Below are 16145 nucleotides of genomic sequence, written 5' to 3' on the forward strand. Positions count from 1 at the left end.
GACAGTGTTTACTGACATCTGGGTGGGCTGCTGAAAAGTCCATGGGCTCTGTCTTTGTCACATCTGTCGTTTATTGAATAGTGTGGTGTGTTCGACCACAGTTTGCCTTTTAATTCACATGTACCTCATATTTACCCTGAATGTTAAAGTATAGGATAGATATTGTAAATTGTTTTATCTTTCTGACCTTGTATAGTGAAGTTTATTTTTGTTTGTTCAAAAAACCTGTGGAATCTTGTGGCTTTATTCTATTAGCAAGTGTCTTGAATCTCAAACTTTGTCTACTTTAAATAAGACATTATTGGTCTCTAGCCAAATCTTACCAAAAATTTAGGGGTCGGGTGAAGGATCATAATGGCTTACATACTCCCTTTTCCTGATTCATGTACCAGGACATCCAGATCCCTCAGTACCTCAAGAGTTGTGCAATCTTGCTCTATTTAAATAATACACTACTTTTCAATTCTTCCTGCCAAAGTGAACAAGTTCACATTTTCCCACATTATACTCCATCTGCCTATGTTTTGCCCACTCACTTAGCCTCCCTGTGTTCCTTTGCAGACTCCTTAAGTCCTCTTCACAACTTACTTTCCCACCTATCTTTGTGTCATCAGCAAATTTAGCAACCATACATTCAGTCACTTCGTCCAAACCATTGATAGAAATTGTAAATAGTTGGGGCCCCAGCACTGATCCCTGTGGCACTCCACTCGTCATATCTTGCCAACCTGATAAAGACCCATTTACCCCTACTGTCTGCTACCTGTTAGCTAACCAATCCTCTATCCTTGTTAATATGTTACCCCCTACAACATGAGCTTTTATTTTGCCTGGTAACCTTTGATGCGGCATCTTGTCAAATGCCTTCTGGAAATCTAAGTATGGCACATCCACAGGTTCCCCGTTATCTACATTAATTATTACTTCCTCAAAGAGCTCCAATAAAATAGTCAAACATGATCTCCCTTTCACAAAACCATACTGACTCTGTTTGATTGCATTGAGATTTTCTAAGTGCCCCGCTATAACTTCCTTAATAATAGATTCCATATAACAGATACTAAGCTACATGGCATGTAGTTTCCTGCTTTCAGTCTCTTTCATTTCTTGAATAGAGTAGTCACATTTGCTATTTTCCAATGTGATGGGACCCTTCCAGAATCTAGGAAATTTTGGAAAATTAAAACCAATGCATCTACTATCTCAGCACTTATTTTAAGACACTAGGATGAAGACCATAGGGAACTGCTGACTTGTCAGCTTTTAGTTCTAATAATTTTCTCAGTACCCTTTCCCTGGTGATTGTAATTGTTTTAAGTTCCTCCCTCCCTTTCATCTCCTGATTCACAATTATTTCTGGGATGTTATATGTATCATCTACAGTGAAGACAGATGCAATACATCTGCTCAATTCATTTGCCATTTCCTTATTTTCCATTATTAATTCCCAATTCTCACTATCTAGAAGACTAACGCTTTCTTTACTGACTCTTTTCCTTTTTTAAATACCGGCAGAAACTCTTACTATCTGTTTTTATCTTTCTAGCTAACTTTCTTTCGTACTCTAATTTCTCCCTCCTTATTAATCTTTTAGTCATTCTTTGCTGCTTTTTATATTCTGTCCAATCTTCTGACCTGCCACTCATCTTTGTGGAACTATATGCTTTTTTTTTCAATTTGATCCTATCTTTAACTTCTTCAGTTAGCCATGTTCTTAGTGTGTTCTTCTCTTAAAGTTTTTCTTTCTCAGTGGAATGCATCTTTTCTGAGTATTCTGAAATATTTCCTTAAATGTCTACCACTGCATCTCTACTGACCTATGCCTTAACCTAATTTCCCTGTTTTCCTTAGCCAGCTCTGTCTTCATGCCCTCATAATTGCCCTTATTTAAGTTTAAAACACTAGTCTTAGATCCACGCTTCTCTCCCCCAAACTGAATGTGAAATTCAAACATATTATAATCACAGAGATAAAAACAAAAAACTGCTGCAGATGCTGGAAATCCAAAACAAAAACAGAATTACCTGGAAAAACTCAGCAGGTCTGGCAGCATCGGCGGAGAAGAAAAGAGTCGACGTTTCGAATCCTCACGACCCTTCAACAGAACTGAGTATAGTTAGGAGAGGGGTGAAATATAAGCTGGTTTAAGGTGGGGGTGGGGGGGGGGGGGGGGAGAGAGAGAGAGAGAGATTGAGGGGGGGGAGATGGTTGTAGGGACAAGCAAGCAGTGATAGGAGCAGATAATCAAAAGATGTCACAGACAAAAGGATCAAAGAGGTGTTGAAGGTGGTGATATTATTTAAGAAAATGTGCTAATTAAGAATGGATGGCAGGACACTCAAGGCACAGCTCTAGTGAGGGTGGGGTGGAAAGACTGACAAGGTATTAGTTGTAGATTTAAAAATAATGGAAATAGGTGGGAAAAGAAAAATCTATATAAATTATTGAAAAAAACAAAAGGGAGGGGGAAGAAACGGGGTGGGGATGGGGGGAGGGAGTTTAAGATCTAAAGTTGTTGAATTCAATATTCAGCCCGGAAGGCTGTAAAGTGCCTAGTCGGAAGATGAGGTGCTGTTCCTCCAGTTTGCGTTGGGCTTCACTGGAACAATGCAGCAAGCCAAGGACAGACATGTGGGCAAGAGAGCAGGGTGGAGTGTTAAAATGGCAAAATTATATTATAATAAATTATATTATTAAATAATAAATTAAATTAAATAAATTAAATTAAATTATTTTATTATATAAAACATATTATAATCACTGTTACCTAGGGGTGCCTACACTATGAGGCCATTATTTAACCCTGTCACATTACACATTACAAGACCAGTATAGCCTGCTCTCTGGTTGGTGCTAGAACATGCTGCCCTTCGGAACTTTCCTGAAAACATTGTATGAACTCAAAATCCAGGCTACCTTTGTCAATCTGATTTGTCCAATCTTATTGTAGATTAAAATCACCCATGATCATCATTGTACCTTTCTCACGAGCCCACATTATTTCTTCCTGTATAACCCCTCCTATAGTGTGGTTACTGTTGGGGAGGCTATAAACAACCCCCACAAGTGACTTCTTACCTTTACTGTTGCTCATCTGTACCCAAACTGATTCTTCAACTTGATCTCCAGAACTAAGGTCATCTCTCTTTATTGTACCAATGTCATCCTTAATTAACAGAGCTACCCCTCCACCTTTTCCTAGCTTCCTGTCCTTCCGAAATGTCATATACCCTTTCATATTCAGGTCCCAGTCTTTGTCACCCTGTAACCATGTCTCTGTAATGGCTATCAGATCATGTAGATTTATTGCTATTTATGCTGTCAATTCATCTGCTTTGTTACGAATGCTGCATGCATTCAGATACAAAGCCTTTAGTTCTGTCTTTTTACTATTTTTGTAACCTCTAGCCTTATCTGTTGGTGTGCTCTTATGTTTGTATGATTTGTCCCTCCCTGCCACACTCTGATCATCATGCCCCTTATTCCTACCTTGCTCTCTTGCCTTGTCTTCTCTATTTAATTTCTCACATTTTCCAAAACTTGATCCCTTTTCCCCATTATTTGGTTTAAAGCCCTCTCTACCATTCTAATTATACTATTCACCAGAACACTCGGCCCAGCACAGCTCAAGTGAAGACCTTCAAAACAGTCCAGATCTCACTTTCCCTTGTACTGGTGCCAGTGCCTCATGAATCAAAAGCAATTCCTCCCACACCAAACTTTGATCCATGCATTAAACCCTCTAATCCGATTTACCCTACATCAATTTGCTTGTGGTTCAGGTAGTAATCCAAAGATTGTTACTTTTGAAGTTCTGCTTTTTACTTAGACCCTAGCTGCTCATATTCGCTCAACTGAACCTCTTTCCTAGTTCTACCTATGTTGTTGGTACCTGCATGGACCATGACCACTGGAACCTCCCCCTCTGACTGCAAATTCCTCTCCATCCCAGAGCAGATTTCCCAAACCCTGGCAATCAGCAGGCACCACAGCCATATGGACTCCTGCGCTTGGCTACAGAGAACTGCAAGGCACACAATGGGGGGCCAAAGGTTAATGTTACACCAAGGTGAAAGGTCAGCTATCTGAGTATTTTTCAGTGCTCCTAATTATCAGCACATAACGTTACTATTATTCAGCCTTACCTTCTCTTTTTCTTTATGGATAGTGTCTGCTTATTATTATGCAACAGTCTGGTATAGGGATTTGTTTATTGTATTTACTATGGTACTTTACTTATGTAACATAATTGTTTCCTTTCGATAATTGAGCATTACAGGTAAGAATGGCTTCGATTTGAAAATTCTCATCTTTGTTTTCAAATCCTTCGATGGCCTCACCCCTCCCTATCTCTGCAATCTCCTCCAGCGCTACAATCTTCCAAGATCTCCATGTCCTTCTAATTGTGGCCTCTTGCGCATCCCTTATTTTAATAATACCATCAACTTCCAGGGCCCTAAGTTCTTGAATTTTCTCCCTAAGCTTCTCCACCTCTCTTTCCTCTTTTGAAACACTCCTCAAAACATAAGAACATAAGAACTAGGAGCAGGAGTAGGCAATTCAGCCCCTCGAGCCTGCCCCGCCATTCATTACGATCATGGCTGATCTCATTTCGGCCTCAACTCCAATTTCCTGCCCTCTACCCATAACCTTTCAACCCATTTCTAATTAAAAATCTGTCTATCTCCTCCTTAAATTTATTCAGCGTCCCGGCATCCACTGCACTCTGAGGTAGTGAATTCCACAGATTCACGACCCTTTGATCTCTGATCTCTGATTTAAATCTACCACCCCTTAGCCTTAAAACTATGGCCTCTCATTCTAGAATGCCCCACAAGGGGAAATATCTGCTCCACGTCTACTTTGTCTATCCCCTTTGGCATCTTATATACCTCAATTAAATCTCCTCTCATCCTTTCAAACTCTAGCGAGTATAGGGCTAAACTGCTCAATCTCTCCTCATAAGACAAGCCCCGCATCTCTGGAATCAATCTAGTGAACGTCCTCTGAACCGCCTCCAATGTAACTACATCCTTTCTCAAGTAAGGGGACCAAAACTGTGCACAGTACTCCAGGTGCGGTCTCACCAATGCCTTGTACAGTTGCAACAATACTTCCCTATTTTTATACTCTATTCCTTTAGCAATAAATGCCAAAATTCCATTTGCTTTCCTTATTACCTGCTGTACCTGCATACTAGCTTTCAACGCTTCATGTACGAGGACACCCAGATCCCTCTGCACTGAAGCATTCTGAAGTTTCTCTCCATTTAAATAGTCACCTTTTTATTCTTCTGACCAAAATGGATAACCTCATACTTATCCACGTTAAACTCCATCTGCCAAATTTTGGCCCATTCACCTAACCTGTCCATATCCATTTGTAAATTTCTTATTTCTTCATTGCAACTTACTTCCCCACCTATTTTGGTGTCATCTGCAAATTTAGCTATAGTACCTTCTATCCCTGAATCCAAGTCATTAATATAGATTGTAAATAGTTGTGGCCCAAGGACCGAACCCTGTGGCACCCCACTAGTTACAGCTTGCCATCTAGAAAAAGGCCCATTTATCCCAGCTCTCTGCTTTCTGTTGGTTAGCCAATCCTCTATCCAAACTAATATATTACCCTTAACTCCGTGTGATCGTATCTTGTCTATTAATCTTTTGTGCGGCACCTTATCAAAGGCCTTCTGGAAGTCCAGATATACTACACCTACAGGATCTCTATTATCCACTTTGCTTGTCACATCTTCAAAGAATTCTAGCAAATTAGTCAAACACGATTTACTCTTCATAAAATCATGTTGACTCTGATGGATTGCATTTTGACTTTCCAAATGCCCCATTACTACTTCCTTAATAATGGATTCCAACAATTTCCCAATGCCAGACATTAAACTAACTGTCCTATAGTTTCCTACTTTCTGCCTCCTCCCTTTTTGAATAAGGACATCATATTAGCATTTTTCCAATCCACTGGAACCTTTCCAGAATCAAGGGAATTTTGGAATATTATAGCCAATGCATCCAATATGTCCACTGCTACTTCCTTTAAGACCCTGGGATGTAGGCCATCAGGTCCTGGGGACTTGTCACCCTTTAATCCCAATAGTTTGCTCAGTACTTCTTCTCTAGTGATGGTGATTTTTCTAAGTTCCTCCTTCTCTATACCCTCTGCACTACCTGTTACTATTGGGGTGGTACTAGTGTCCTCCACTGTGAAAACTGAGGCAAAATATTGATTAAGCGTCTCTGCCATTTCTGCATTCCCTGTTATTAACTCCCCAGTCTCATCCTCCAAGGGACCAACATTTACTTTAGCTACTCTCTTTCCTTGTATATACTTGTAGAAGCTTTTGCTATCAGTTTTTGCATTTTGCACGAGTTTTCTTTGATAATTTACCTTTGCTCTTTTTATTTTTTTTTAGTAACCCTTTGTTGATCTTTAAAAGTTTCCTAATCTTCCAGCCTGCCACTGACCTTTGCAATTTGTTATGCCTTAGTTTTTGCCTTTATGTTATCTTTAACTTCCTTGCTTAGCCATGGATGCTTTTCACCCCTCTTACCACCTTTCTTCCTCTTTGGAATATATTTTACTTGGGAGGAATTGAATATCTCCTTAAATATCTGCCACTGTTCATCAACTGCCATACCTTGAAGTCTTCCTGCCCAGTCCACTAGGGCCAAATCTGCCCTCATACTTATGTAGTTAACTTTGTTTAACTCCAGAACACCAGTGTGGGACTCAAGTTTCTCGCTCTCAAAATGAACTTGAAATTCTAGCATGCTATGATCACTCTTCCCTAGAGGATCCTTTACTATGAGATCACTAATTAATCGCATCTCATTACACAAAACCAAATCCAGAATAGCCTGCTCCCTGGTTGGTTCCACAACGTATTGCTCCAATAAACAATCTCTAATACACTCTATGAACTCTCCCTCGAGGCTACCCTTGCCAATTTGATTAGTCTAGTCTATATGCATATTAAAATCACCCATGATTATTGCCGTGCCTTTCTTACATGCTCCCAGTATTTTCTGGTTTATTCTGTGCCCTAGTGCTGAACTAATGTTCGGGGACCTATAGATTACACCCACCAGGTACTTCTTTCCCTTGCTATTTCTTATTTCTACCCAGACTGACTCTACGTCTTGATCTCCAGTGCCTATATCATTCCTCGCTATAGCACTGATCTCTTCCTTTACTAACAAAGCTTCACCACCTCCTTTTCCTTCCTGCCTATCCTTCTGAAACACTGAGTACGCTTGGATATTCAACTCCCAAACCTGTTCTCCCTGTAACCACGTCCAAGTAATCGCCACCAAATCATACCTATTTATCTCCATATGCACTGTTAACTCATTAGTTTTATTCCGAATGCTACGCGCATTCAGATACAAAGCCTTTAAGTTTGCCCTATTGTCAATTTTCCCTACTCTTATATAATTCTTTGGTGCAATATGGTGTTCATACACTCTGTCCCTTCCTTTCACATTTTGGTAACAATCAGCCTCATCACTAACCTGCACTCTTACCCTCTCCTTAAACTTTGATTTTTAATATTTCCGTGCAACTGAACCTCCGCCCTCCCCACTATTTAGTTTAAAGCCCTATCTACACCCCTAGTTATGCGATTCCCCAGGACACTGGTCCCAGCCTGATTCAAGTGGAGCCCGTCCGAAGGGAATAGCTCCCTCTATCCCCAGTACTGGTGTCAATGTCCCATGAATTCAAACTCATTTCTCCCACACCAACCTTTGAGCCACGCATTTACCTCTTTAATCTTATTGACCCTGTGCCAATTATCTCGTGGCTCAGATAGTAATCTGGAGATTATACCCTTTTTGGTTCTGCTTTTTAATTTAGCCCCTAGCTGCTCGTATTCCCTCAGCAGAACCTCTTTCCTTGTTCTACCTATATCATTGGTACCTACATGGACCATGACAACTGGATCTTTCCCCTCCCACTCCAAGTTCCTCTGCAGCCGAGATGAGATATCCTTAGCCCTGGCACCAGGCAGGCAACACAGCCTTCGGAACTCTCGATCCAGGCTACAGAGAACAGTATCTATTCCCCTAACTATATTATCCCCGATTACAACTACATTTCTCTTTTCTCCCCCAACTTGATTGGCTCCCTGTACCGCGGTGCTATGGTCAGTTTGCTCATCCTCCCTAAAGTCCCCGCACTCATCCACACAGGGAGCAAGAATCTCGAACCTGTTGGATAAGGGCAAGGGCTGAGGCTCCTGCAGTGCTACTTCCTGGATCCCTCTACCTGCCTCACTCATAGTCACGGCCTCCTGCCCCTGACCACTGGCTGAATTTAAGGTAGTTAATCTAAAGGTTACTCTGCGTCCAGGTAACTCTCCCCCTCCCTGATGTGTCGCAGTGTCCAAAGCTCAGACTCCAGCTCATCAACTCTGAGCCAGAGTTCCTCGAGCAACCAACATTTGCTAGAGATGTGGTCACTAAGGACCACAATGGAGTCCACCAGCTCCCACATCATGCAGCTACAACACATCGCCTGGCCCTGCATCTCTATTTTATTTAATTAGCTTTTCAATTTGTTTTTAAATTTCCCACTGGTCTTTAGTTGATCAATCTGTAAAATATTTCTCCTATTTACCTTTAATCTGAAAGCAAGTTAGAATAGAGATTCAAAATACACTTTTTAAAATCAATTGGAACTCGGTCTCTCTGCTGAGTTTAAGCTGAAGTGTTCGGCCTCCGATCCTGGGCCCCAGTCAACACCTTTAATCCGAAATCAATTTAGGATAGGTAGTTCAAACTAGCAGTTACTTACCAACCAATGGACTTACGGTTTTCCTGTGATGTCACTCTTTGCTTTTCACTTACATCTTTGCCCAGGCTTCTGGGCATCCAACTTAATATCGGCTTATGTGGCTCAATGTCAAATTTTGTTTGATAATGTTCCTGTTTTCTTTTTGTTTATTCTTTTTCACAGGATGCGGGTGTCGCTGGCTTGGCCAGCATTTAATGTCCAACACCCTTGAGGAAGTGATGGGGAGCCACCTTCTTGAACCGTTGCCGTCTTGTGAGGTGCCTTGGGAAGTTTTAGTATGTTAAATAAATAACGTTTTTTTCTTGTGTGTTGGTTGTTGTTTTGTTATGTTACTTGTGTTTTGTTCATGGCAATTTGATATAATTTATTAAAACTCATTAAACTATCATGTGACAGCAAAAGCTGGAAGTAATATTTCTACATTAAACAAAAATACAGTTCCACTATAATCATCTCCAAACTCTTAACAAGTTTTTCAAAAAAAGAATGTCAAGAAAGCTGAGGTTAAGTTTTCACAATGACATGTTTTAAACAAACAGAGCAGAAGGAGTAGTGCAATTTTGGAAAGGTCCTGGCAGTACACATTCATGGGGCAAGAAAACTAATTGACCTGCACTGACTGCTAGAACAGTTTTTCTAAGTTTTTCTTCCAATTTCATTGGGTTTTTTTTATCGAACCGTAATCTGAACAGAACTAGATTATTTTTTTAAAATCTGTTTGTTATATTTAAGATCATTGAAGAAAACAAAAATGACATACAAATGAGAGGGAGGCCTAGTGGCACAGTGGTAATGTCCCTAACTCTGAACTAGAAGCTCAGGACTAGAACTTCTGGACTTGATGGCCATAGAAGATACATTCATAAACTTATCAGCCTGTAAACCCTTCCAATATGGCCTGATGGCAGGTGGTAAGAGTGGAAGAGTTCTCTAGTCAGCCAGACTTCAGAAGGCAATGGCAAACCACTGCAGTACTTTGCCAAGCATAATCATGGACCAGTCCAATGAAAGTCCATGGTTGCTAATGCCCTCTTTGTGCATGGTGCCTGAAGGAGGAGGATATAACTAAAGCAAGGTACATATCAGGAGAGACCTTCTCAGTCCTAGATGGATAGTAGGTGTTTGTTACTAATTAATATACCAGTACTTGGTACTGGTTGCAAGTAAACATAGCAAGATGTCCGCCACGCCACATTTATTTGCAACTTGGTATAATTTTCACTAAAACAGGGGCCTTTCTTCTTCTTCACGCATACACATGCAAGCTCTACAGTGTACCATCTGTTGTTGGCACTGGAACATGTAAAGCTGTGCCCACAAAGCGCATTGCCAAGCGCAGCACTGACTTCCTCAGAATACTCAACCTTTATCCGGCGGCTTACAAATCATCGGTCCCCCTCAACAGAATCATTGTGTCCCCTGTTGACGGGCGCGGGTGTTCTGAGCAGGGGGCAGCTCTCCACGTTGTGCGTATTTATATTTTTGACAGGGTGCCCGCTCAGAGGTCAGCCTGATTGGCAGGATGGGAACCTTCCCGAGCAGGCTTTGGCAGTGGGTAAAAAAAAGATTCACACCTCAACCAATCCCAAATCACCCCTTTGTGTTGTACCTCCCATGTAACATTGTCAAATATTTATAACTATTTCCACCTTAATTGATAAGCTGTTTAATCAAACATAAATTTAGTTCCCCTATACCACCTGCTTCTAGCACAGTGTGTAGTTTTTGAATAACAATAATCACGGCTACTTCCCAAAAATTGTAATTATGTCATAAAATATTTATTTCACTCTGACTGTGTTGAAGAGGCTATCACATGATTATGACTTTTCCTGCTAAAGTTAATTACTTTCACATTTTTATTCTAACGATCCAGGAAAACTAATTACGGCAACCAGGGAGCACAGTCTCAGGAGTAAATGATGGCAATAAATTATGTATTATTGCTCTACTAATCCAACAGGAAAGGTTATCAAAATGCAAATCCATTCATGATCACAGCTTGAATTATTCCATCCTCGGTTAAAGCTGTTTCAAAGGCTCCTTCGCTAGATCAACAAGTGGTGCACATCAGGAAGATTTCAGGCTTAATCCCATTGGTGCTGAGTAAGTGGATCCCATCTAAAGTGCTGGTATAAGGTCCCAGCGCATGCCACCTCTGGTTTAAGGGCTGCGAAAATCAGTTGAGGGTTCCTACTCCCACCCCTGGCATGCTAGCTATGGGCGCGAGTGGATATTGGGTTTGATGGAACCCTACAGTCAGATGGTCTGCTGACATTCAGTGGGTGATTTTAACCTCACGGCCGCTGGGTAACCCACAGGACCAAGTGTAACGTTGGGTTTTACAACTGGCTTATATTGTTCAACATTGACTTCAATGGTGAGTAAAATTGGGTGGGGTATGTGTAGTATTAGGGTTTGTGAGGGTCAATCTGTGTAAATAGGACCTCCCAAAATGATGATGAAAGAGAACACATGACTAGGAGAGGGGGGAGAATGTTCATGGATTCAGCAGGGTAACGCCTAGTCATGGATAGCTGTACATAGATTAGTTGCACGTAGTAAACCAGTTATTGTTTGGACATATCAATGTCTCAGTGATCATTCCGAAGCTAGACCAACCAACATACAACATGGTGGCAGCAGTGATGGAAGCCAAAACACTGAAAATTCAACCTTTAAAAAGGTGAAGTCAGACCTGTAAAAGTGGCGTCAAGACTGCAGAACTCTCAAAAACACAGTTGAAGAACTCCAAATGCACCACAGATGAGTTGGAGACAGGAAGAGTCAGCAAATCAACTTTTAAAGTCCCTCAGGGCCACACTGATGGTTTGCTCCACCAAGATGCGAGTTTGAGCGTGAGCCTCGTTATAGCGTCGCTCTGCTGCAGTCTGAGGCCACCACACGGGTGTCATCAGCCACATCCTCTGTGGGTAGCCCTTGTCCCTGAGGAGCCAACCCTGCAGCTTCTGTGGGACCTGGAAGATGTCTGGTATCTGTGACCGACTGAGAATGTAGGAGCCATGGACACTTGCTGGAAAGCATGCGCAGGCCTACAGGATGCGTTTGTGGTGACCGCACACCAGCTGCACATGCAGGGAATGGGAGCCCTTGCGGCTGACATAGTTGACTGCTTGTTGTGACGGAGATCTGAGTGCCACATGAGTGCACCTGTGGGAAACCCAAAATCTGGGCAAATCCAATCACTCTTGCATCCTGGCTCTCCTGGTCCCGGGTGAAATACACAAAGTTGTGTGCCCTCACGAAGATGGCATCCGTGACCTCATAGATGCATGTGTGGGTGGAGGCTTGTGATATCTCACAGAGGTCACCTGTGGAGTCATGAAAGGAGCCACTGGCGTAGAAATTGACTGCCACGGTCACGTCCACGGCCACTGGCAGTGGATGCCCTCCATGTCCCCTTGGCGCTAAATCCTGCAGCAGGTGGCAGATGTGACCGACCTGTTTCCTACATAAGCGCAATCTTCGGTGACACTGGTTCTCAGTCATCTGCAGGAATGAAAGGCAGCGTCTATAGACCCTGGGCCTAGCTAGGCGCCAACCAGCACCGGCTCACTGTGGCCCTTGGGTGGCGTGTGCGGGAGCCCCAGCCACCCCTTCTTCCAGAAGGTGCTGCTCCTCCCTCTGCACAGCCAGGTACCTCAGCTGCTCTCCCCCCGTCGTGTTCATTCTCTGTATGCCAGGAGGCATACAGATAGTTCACCAGGCTCCATGATCCTGATGTACTCCTCCTGCAGGATGAAAGAGAGAAATGCATGTGTTAGCTTGAGTGTTCTCAGAACTTCTCTTGGTTAAGTCTGAAGGCCCCTTTACATATCCCAGAGAGTCCTGACCATCGATTGGATGGGCAGAATTTAGTGCGCTGCATGGCTGCCCGAAACCCCAACCACTACTGCCCCACTCCGCCTGACCAATTGGCAGTAGCTTTGCCCATTGGACTGCAGGCTGTGCTCTCAGCTCAGGTGCAGGCATTCTCCTAAACCATACTGCAAGGCTGCGCTGTTAGCTTGAATCATGGGGGAGACTGGACCAAACCGGGATGCTGACATTGCAAGGGGCTGTGAGCATCTCCACCAGTGACGGCTCCATGACCAGCTTTCGCAAGGAAATTGTACAACGTTCCCAGTCATTCAGTTGTTCTGCAATCCACTAAAAATCATATTAGATTGCAGTCCATGCCCAAGGGGTGAAAAACTCTGGAGAACTTGGTGGCACTTTCGTGCCTCAGTGTTGCTTGAATGGGCAGAGAAGCTAAAGGCCCGACTCCACACACGTCAGTATGTGGCTGCATCTCAACTGTCTCAGCTGCGGAGGAATGGTTACTTTATACAAGGTTTCCCTAAAGTGTGGCTGCTTCCCTCCCTGAAACCCTGCACATGTTTGTACTCTATCTTCAACCAGAGGGCAGCCCTTGCCCCCCCCACTACCCAACGTACCTCAACTGCAGGGCAGCCCTTGTTCCACACCCCCCATCAATGCACCTCAACCTTGAAGCCCAACAAGCGACCCTTGCAAACGCTGTGCAACGTTACTGTGCACTCACCTCCAATTTCCCCTCAAAGGGTGGCCCGCCAAGTGCACGCCACAGATATGCTGTAGTGAAACACGTCAGCATGTGGGGGGTCGATCCAGCCGGGCGGGGGTGGGGTTTAATTCCTACAGGCTGGCCTTTTAATGACATGCAAGTGTTTTACAACGAGGCTCCCGTCGTCTGATGTCGGGAAAAGCAGCCTGCCATCGACGGGCTGAGCGGACGATCAAAAACTGGTTTCACGACGTGGTGAAACCGATTTTTGGCCTTCTCGTCATTATGCCTGCTCACGCCACTGAACACACCCGACACCAGTGGGCACGGACCATTCTACCCAAGGTTGTTCAAAACAATCAGTTGCATCATTAAATACACAAAACTTCTTGGAATTTAAAGAGTCAGCCATGTTTCAATTGCCTGAGTCAGAAGACTGTGGGTTCAAGTCCAACTCCTGGACTTCCGCAGAGAATCAAGGCTTGCATTCCAGTACAGTACCGAGGGAGAGCTGCACAGTCAGAGGCTCTGCCTGTCAGGTGATATGTTAAGTCGAGGCCCTGTCTGCCCTCTCAGGTGGATGTAAGAGATCCCATGGCACTTTTTCGAAGAAGAGCCAGGGATGTCCTGGCCAATATTTATCCCTCAATCCACATCACAAAAACAAATTATCTGATCATTGTTGTTTGTGGGAGTTTGCTGTGAGCTACTGCATTTGCTACATCACAATGGTGACCCAATTCCAGAAGTGTTTCATTAACTGTAAAGCACTTTGGGTAGCCCTGAGGTCATGAAAGGCGCTATCTAAATGCATGTATTTCTTTCTATCTGCAGAGTTAAAGCATCTCTGCACTGATCTTTAATTTTCATGTTAATTCCTGCAAAGTTTAAAAAATATTGTAAGCGTCAGCAGAGGAAGGGACCACAATGAATCCAAAATTAACATATCTGCCTTTTAAAATTGTTAATTCCATTTGACTTTTCATGACTGCTTAGTCTTTGCCAACCTCTATTTAGGTGCCTAGTCTGTTCTAAGAAAACTGTTGGGATGTAGGCCAAATGTATTTTTTTCTCTCTATTTTGGTAATGTGAGTAGGAAATAATACAAACGTATAGACTTTACAAGCCAAAAATGTTACACAGCCCATGTGGCTTTCCTGCTACATTTGACCCTCTGCAGAATGATGTTTTCCCACAGAATTTACATCTCTTATGGAAAAGAACAATTAAAGTCAGAGAGTGAATTGTTTAAGGACTTTATAAGTCACAAAAATATAACTACTCTAGTTTATTTGCACAATTCTATAAATTAAGAAATCTTCCGTGGCTCCCATACAATTTTCCAATTTTATTTTCTAATATTGTAGACTATTAAGTTGATAGGATATTTAGAAAATCACTATTCCATTTAAAGAGTTGAACATTTGGACTTCAGGGCACAAGAGTAACTGTTATCCAGAGGTTGCTTCAAGGAATAATTCACCAGAATGATACCGGGACTTAAAGGGTTAAATTAAGAGGACAGGATTCTGTGGCTTCGCTTGTGTCCCTTGAGGATTGAGGGGTATCCGATCAAAGTATTTAAAGCCTTAAAAGGATTTGATAGGGGTAGGTACAGAAAAAAATGATTTCCTCTGGTAGGGGAATCCAGAAACGGGATAAAATCTTAAAATAAGAACTTTGCCTTTCAGGAGTGAAATCAGGAAATGTTTTTTCATGCAATGGGTTGTGGAAGTCTGAAATTCTCTCCTCAAAAGGCTGTGAATAATGGGGCAATTGGCGCTTGCAAAATGGAGAATGATAGATTTTCGTTGGGCATCAATGGATATGAAATTAAAACATCTAAATAAGTTGAGATATAGATCGGCCATGATCTAAGTGAATGGCAAAGCAGGCCTGAAGGGCTGAATGGCCTGCTTCAGTTTTCATATCCCTAAATTAATGAGGCCAGAATCTGAGGAGAGTGTACAGGAAGAAAGCACAGCTAGAGAAGGTTTTATTTTTATTCTCTCATAGGATGTGGGTGTCACTGGCAAGGCCAACATTTAATGTCTATTGCTAATTGCCCTTGAGAAAGCAGTGGTGAGCCGCCATCTGTATTGCTGCAGTCTGTATGGTGTAAATGCTGCTAGGGAGGGAGTTCCAGGATTTTGACCCAGCAGCAATGAAGGAACGGTGATATGGTTTCAAGTCAGGATGGTATGAGGTTTTGAGTGGAATTCTCAAGTGGTGATCTTCCCATGCATCTTCTGCCCTTGTTCCTCTAGGGGGTAGAGGTCACAGGTTTGAAAAATGCTGTTGAATTGCTGCAGTGTGCGTTGGAGATGCTACACACTGCTGCTATGGTGTGGCAATGGTTGAGGGAGTGAATGCTTGTGGTGGATGAGTTTGCTTTGTCCTGGAAGTTATTGAGCTCCATGAGTGTTGTTGGAGCTGACTCACGCATGTAAGTGGAAAGTATTCCATCACATCTTTGAGTTGTTGGCTTGTAAATGGTGAAAAGGCTTATGCAAGTCAGAAGGTGAGCTGCAAAATCCCCAGCCTCTGACCTGCTCTTGTGGCCGTTACATTTATGTGCTAGTGCAGTTGAGTTTCTTGTCAGTGGTGACCACAGGATGTTGATGTTGGGGGACTCAGAGGTGGTAATGCCATTGAATGTCAAAGGGAAATGGTTAGATTCTCTTTTGTTGGAGATGGCTATCGCCTGGCACTTGTGTGATGCAAATGTTACTTGGCATTTAGCAGCCCAAACCTGAATGCAGGTCCTGCTGCACGTGGGGTAATTTGT

General features: G+C 42.8%; 1 long non-coding RNA gene across 1 annotated transcript in view; it reads left to right on the forward strand.

The window, feature by feature from the left end:
- LOC144690068 (uncharacterized) overlaps positions 1–9069 on the forward strand; it is a 101534-nt gene extending 92465 nt beyond the window's left edge. Inside the window, exon 3 of the long non-coding RNA XR_013578745.1 lies at positions 8974–9069. This is a non-coding gene — a long non-coding RNA (uncharacterized LOC144690068). The remainder of the gene's footprint in view (positions 1–8973) is intronic.
- The last annotated feature ends 7076 nt before the right edge of the window (positions 9070–16145 follow it).

This window comes from Cetorhinus maximus, chromosome 14, assembly GCF_964194155.1.
Source record: "Cetorhinus maximus chromosome 14, sCetMax3.hap1.1, whole genome shotgun sequence".
NCBI classification, from domain to species: domain Eukaryota; kingdom Metazoa; phylum Chordata; class Chondrichthyes; order Lamniformes; family Cetorhinidae; genus Cetorhinus; species Cetorhinus maximus.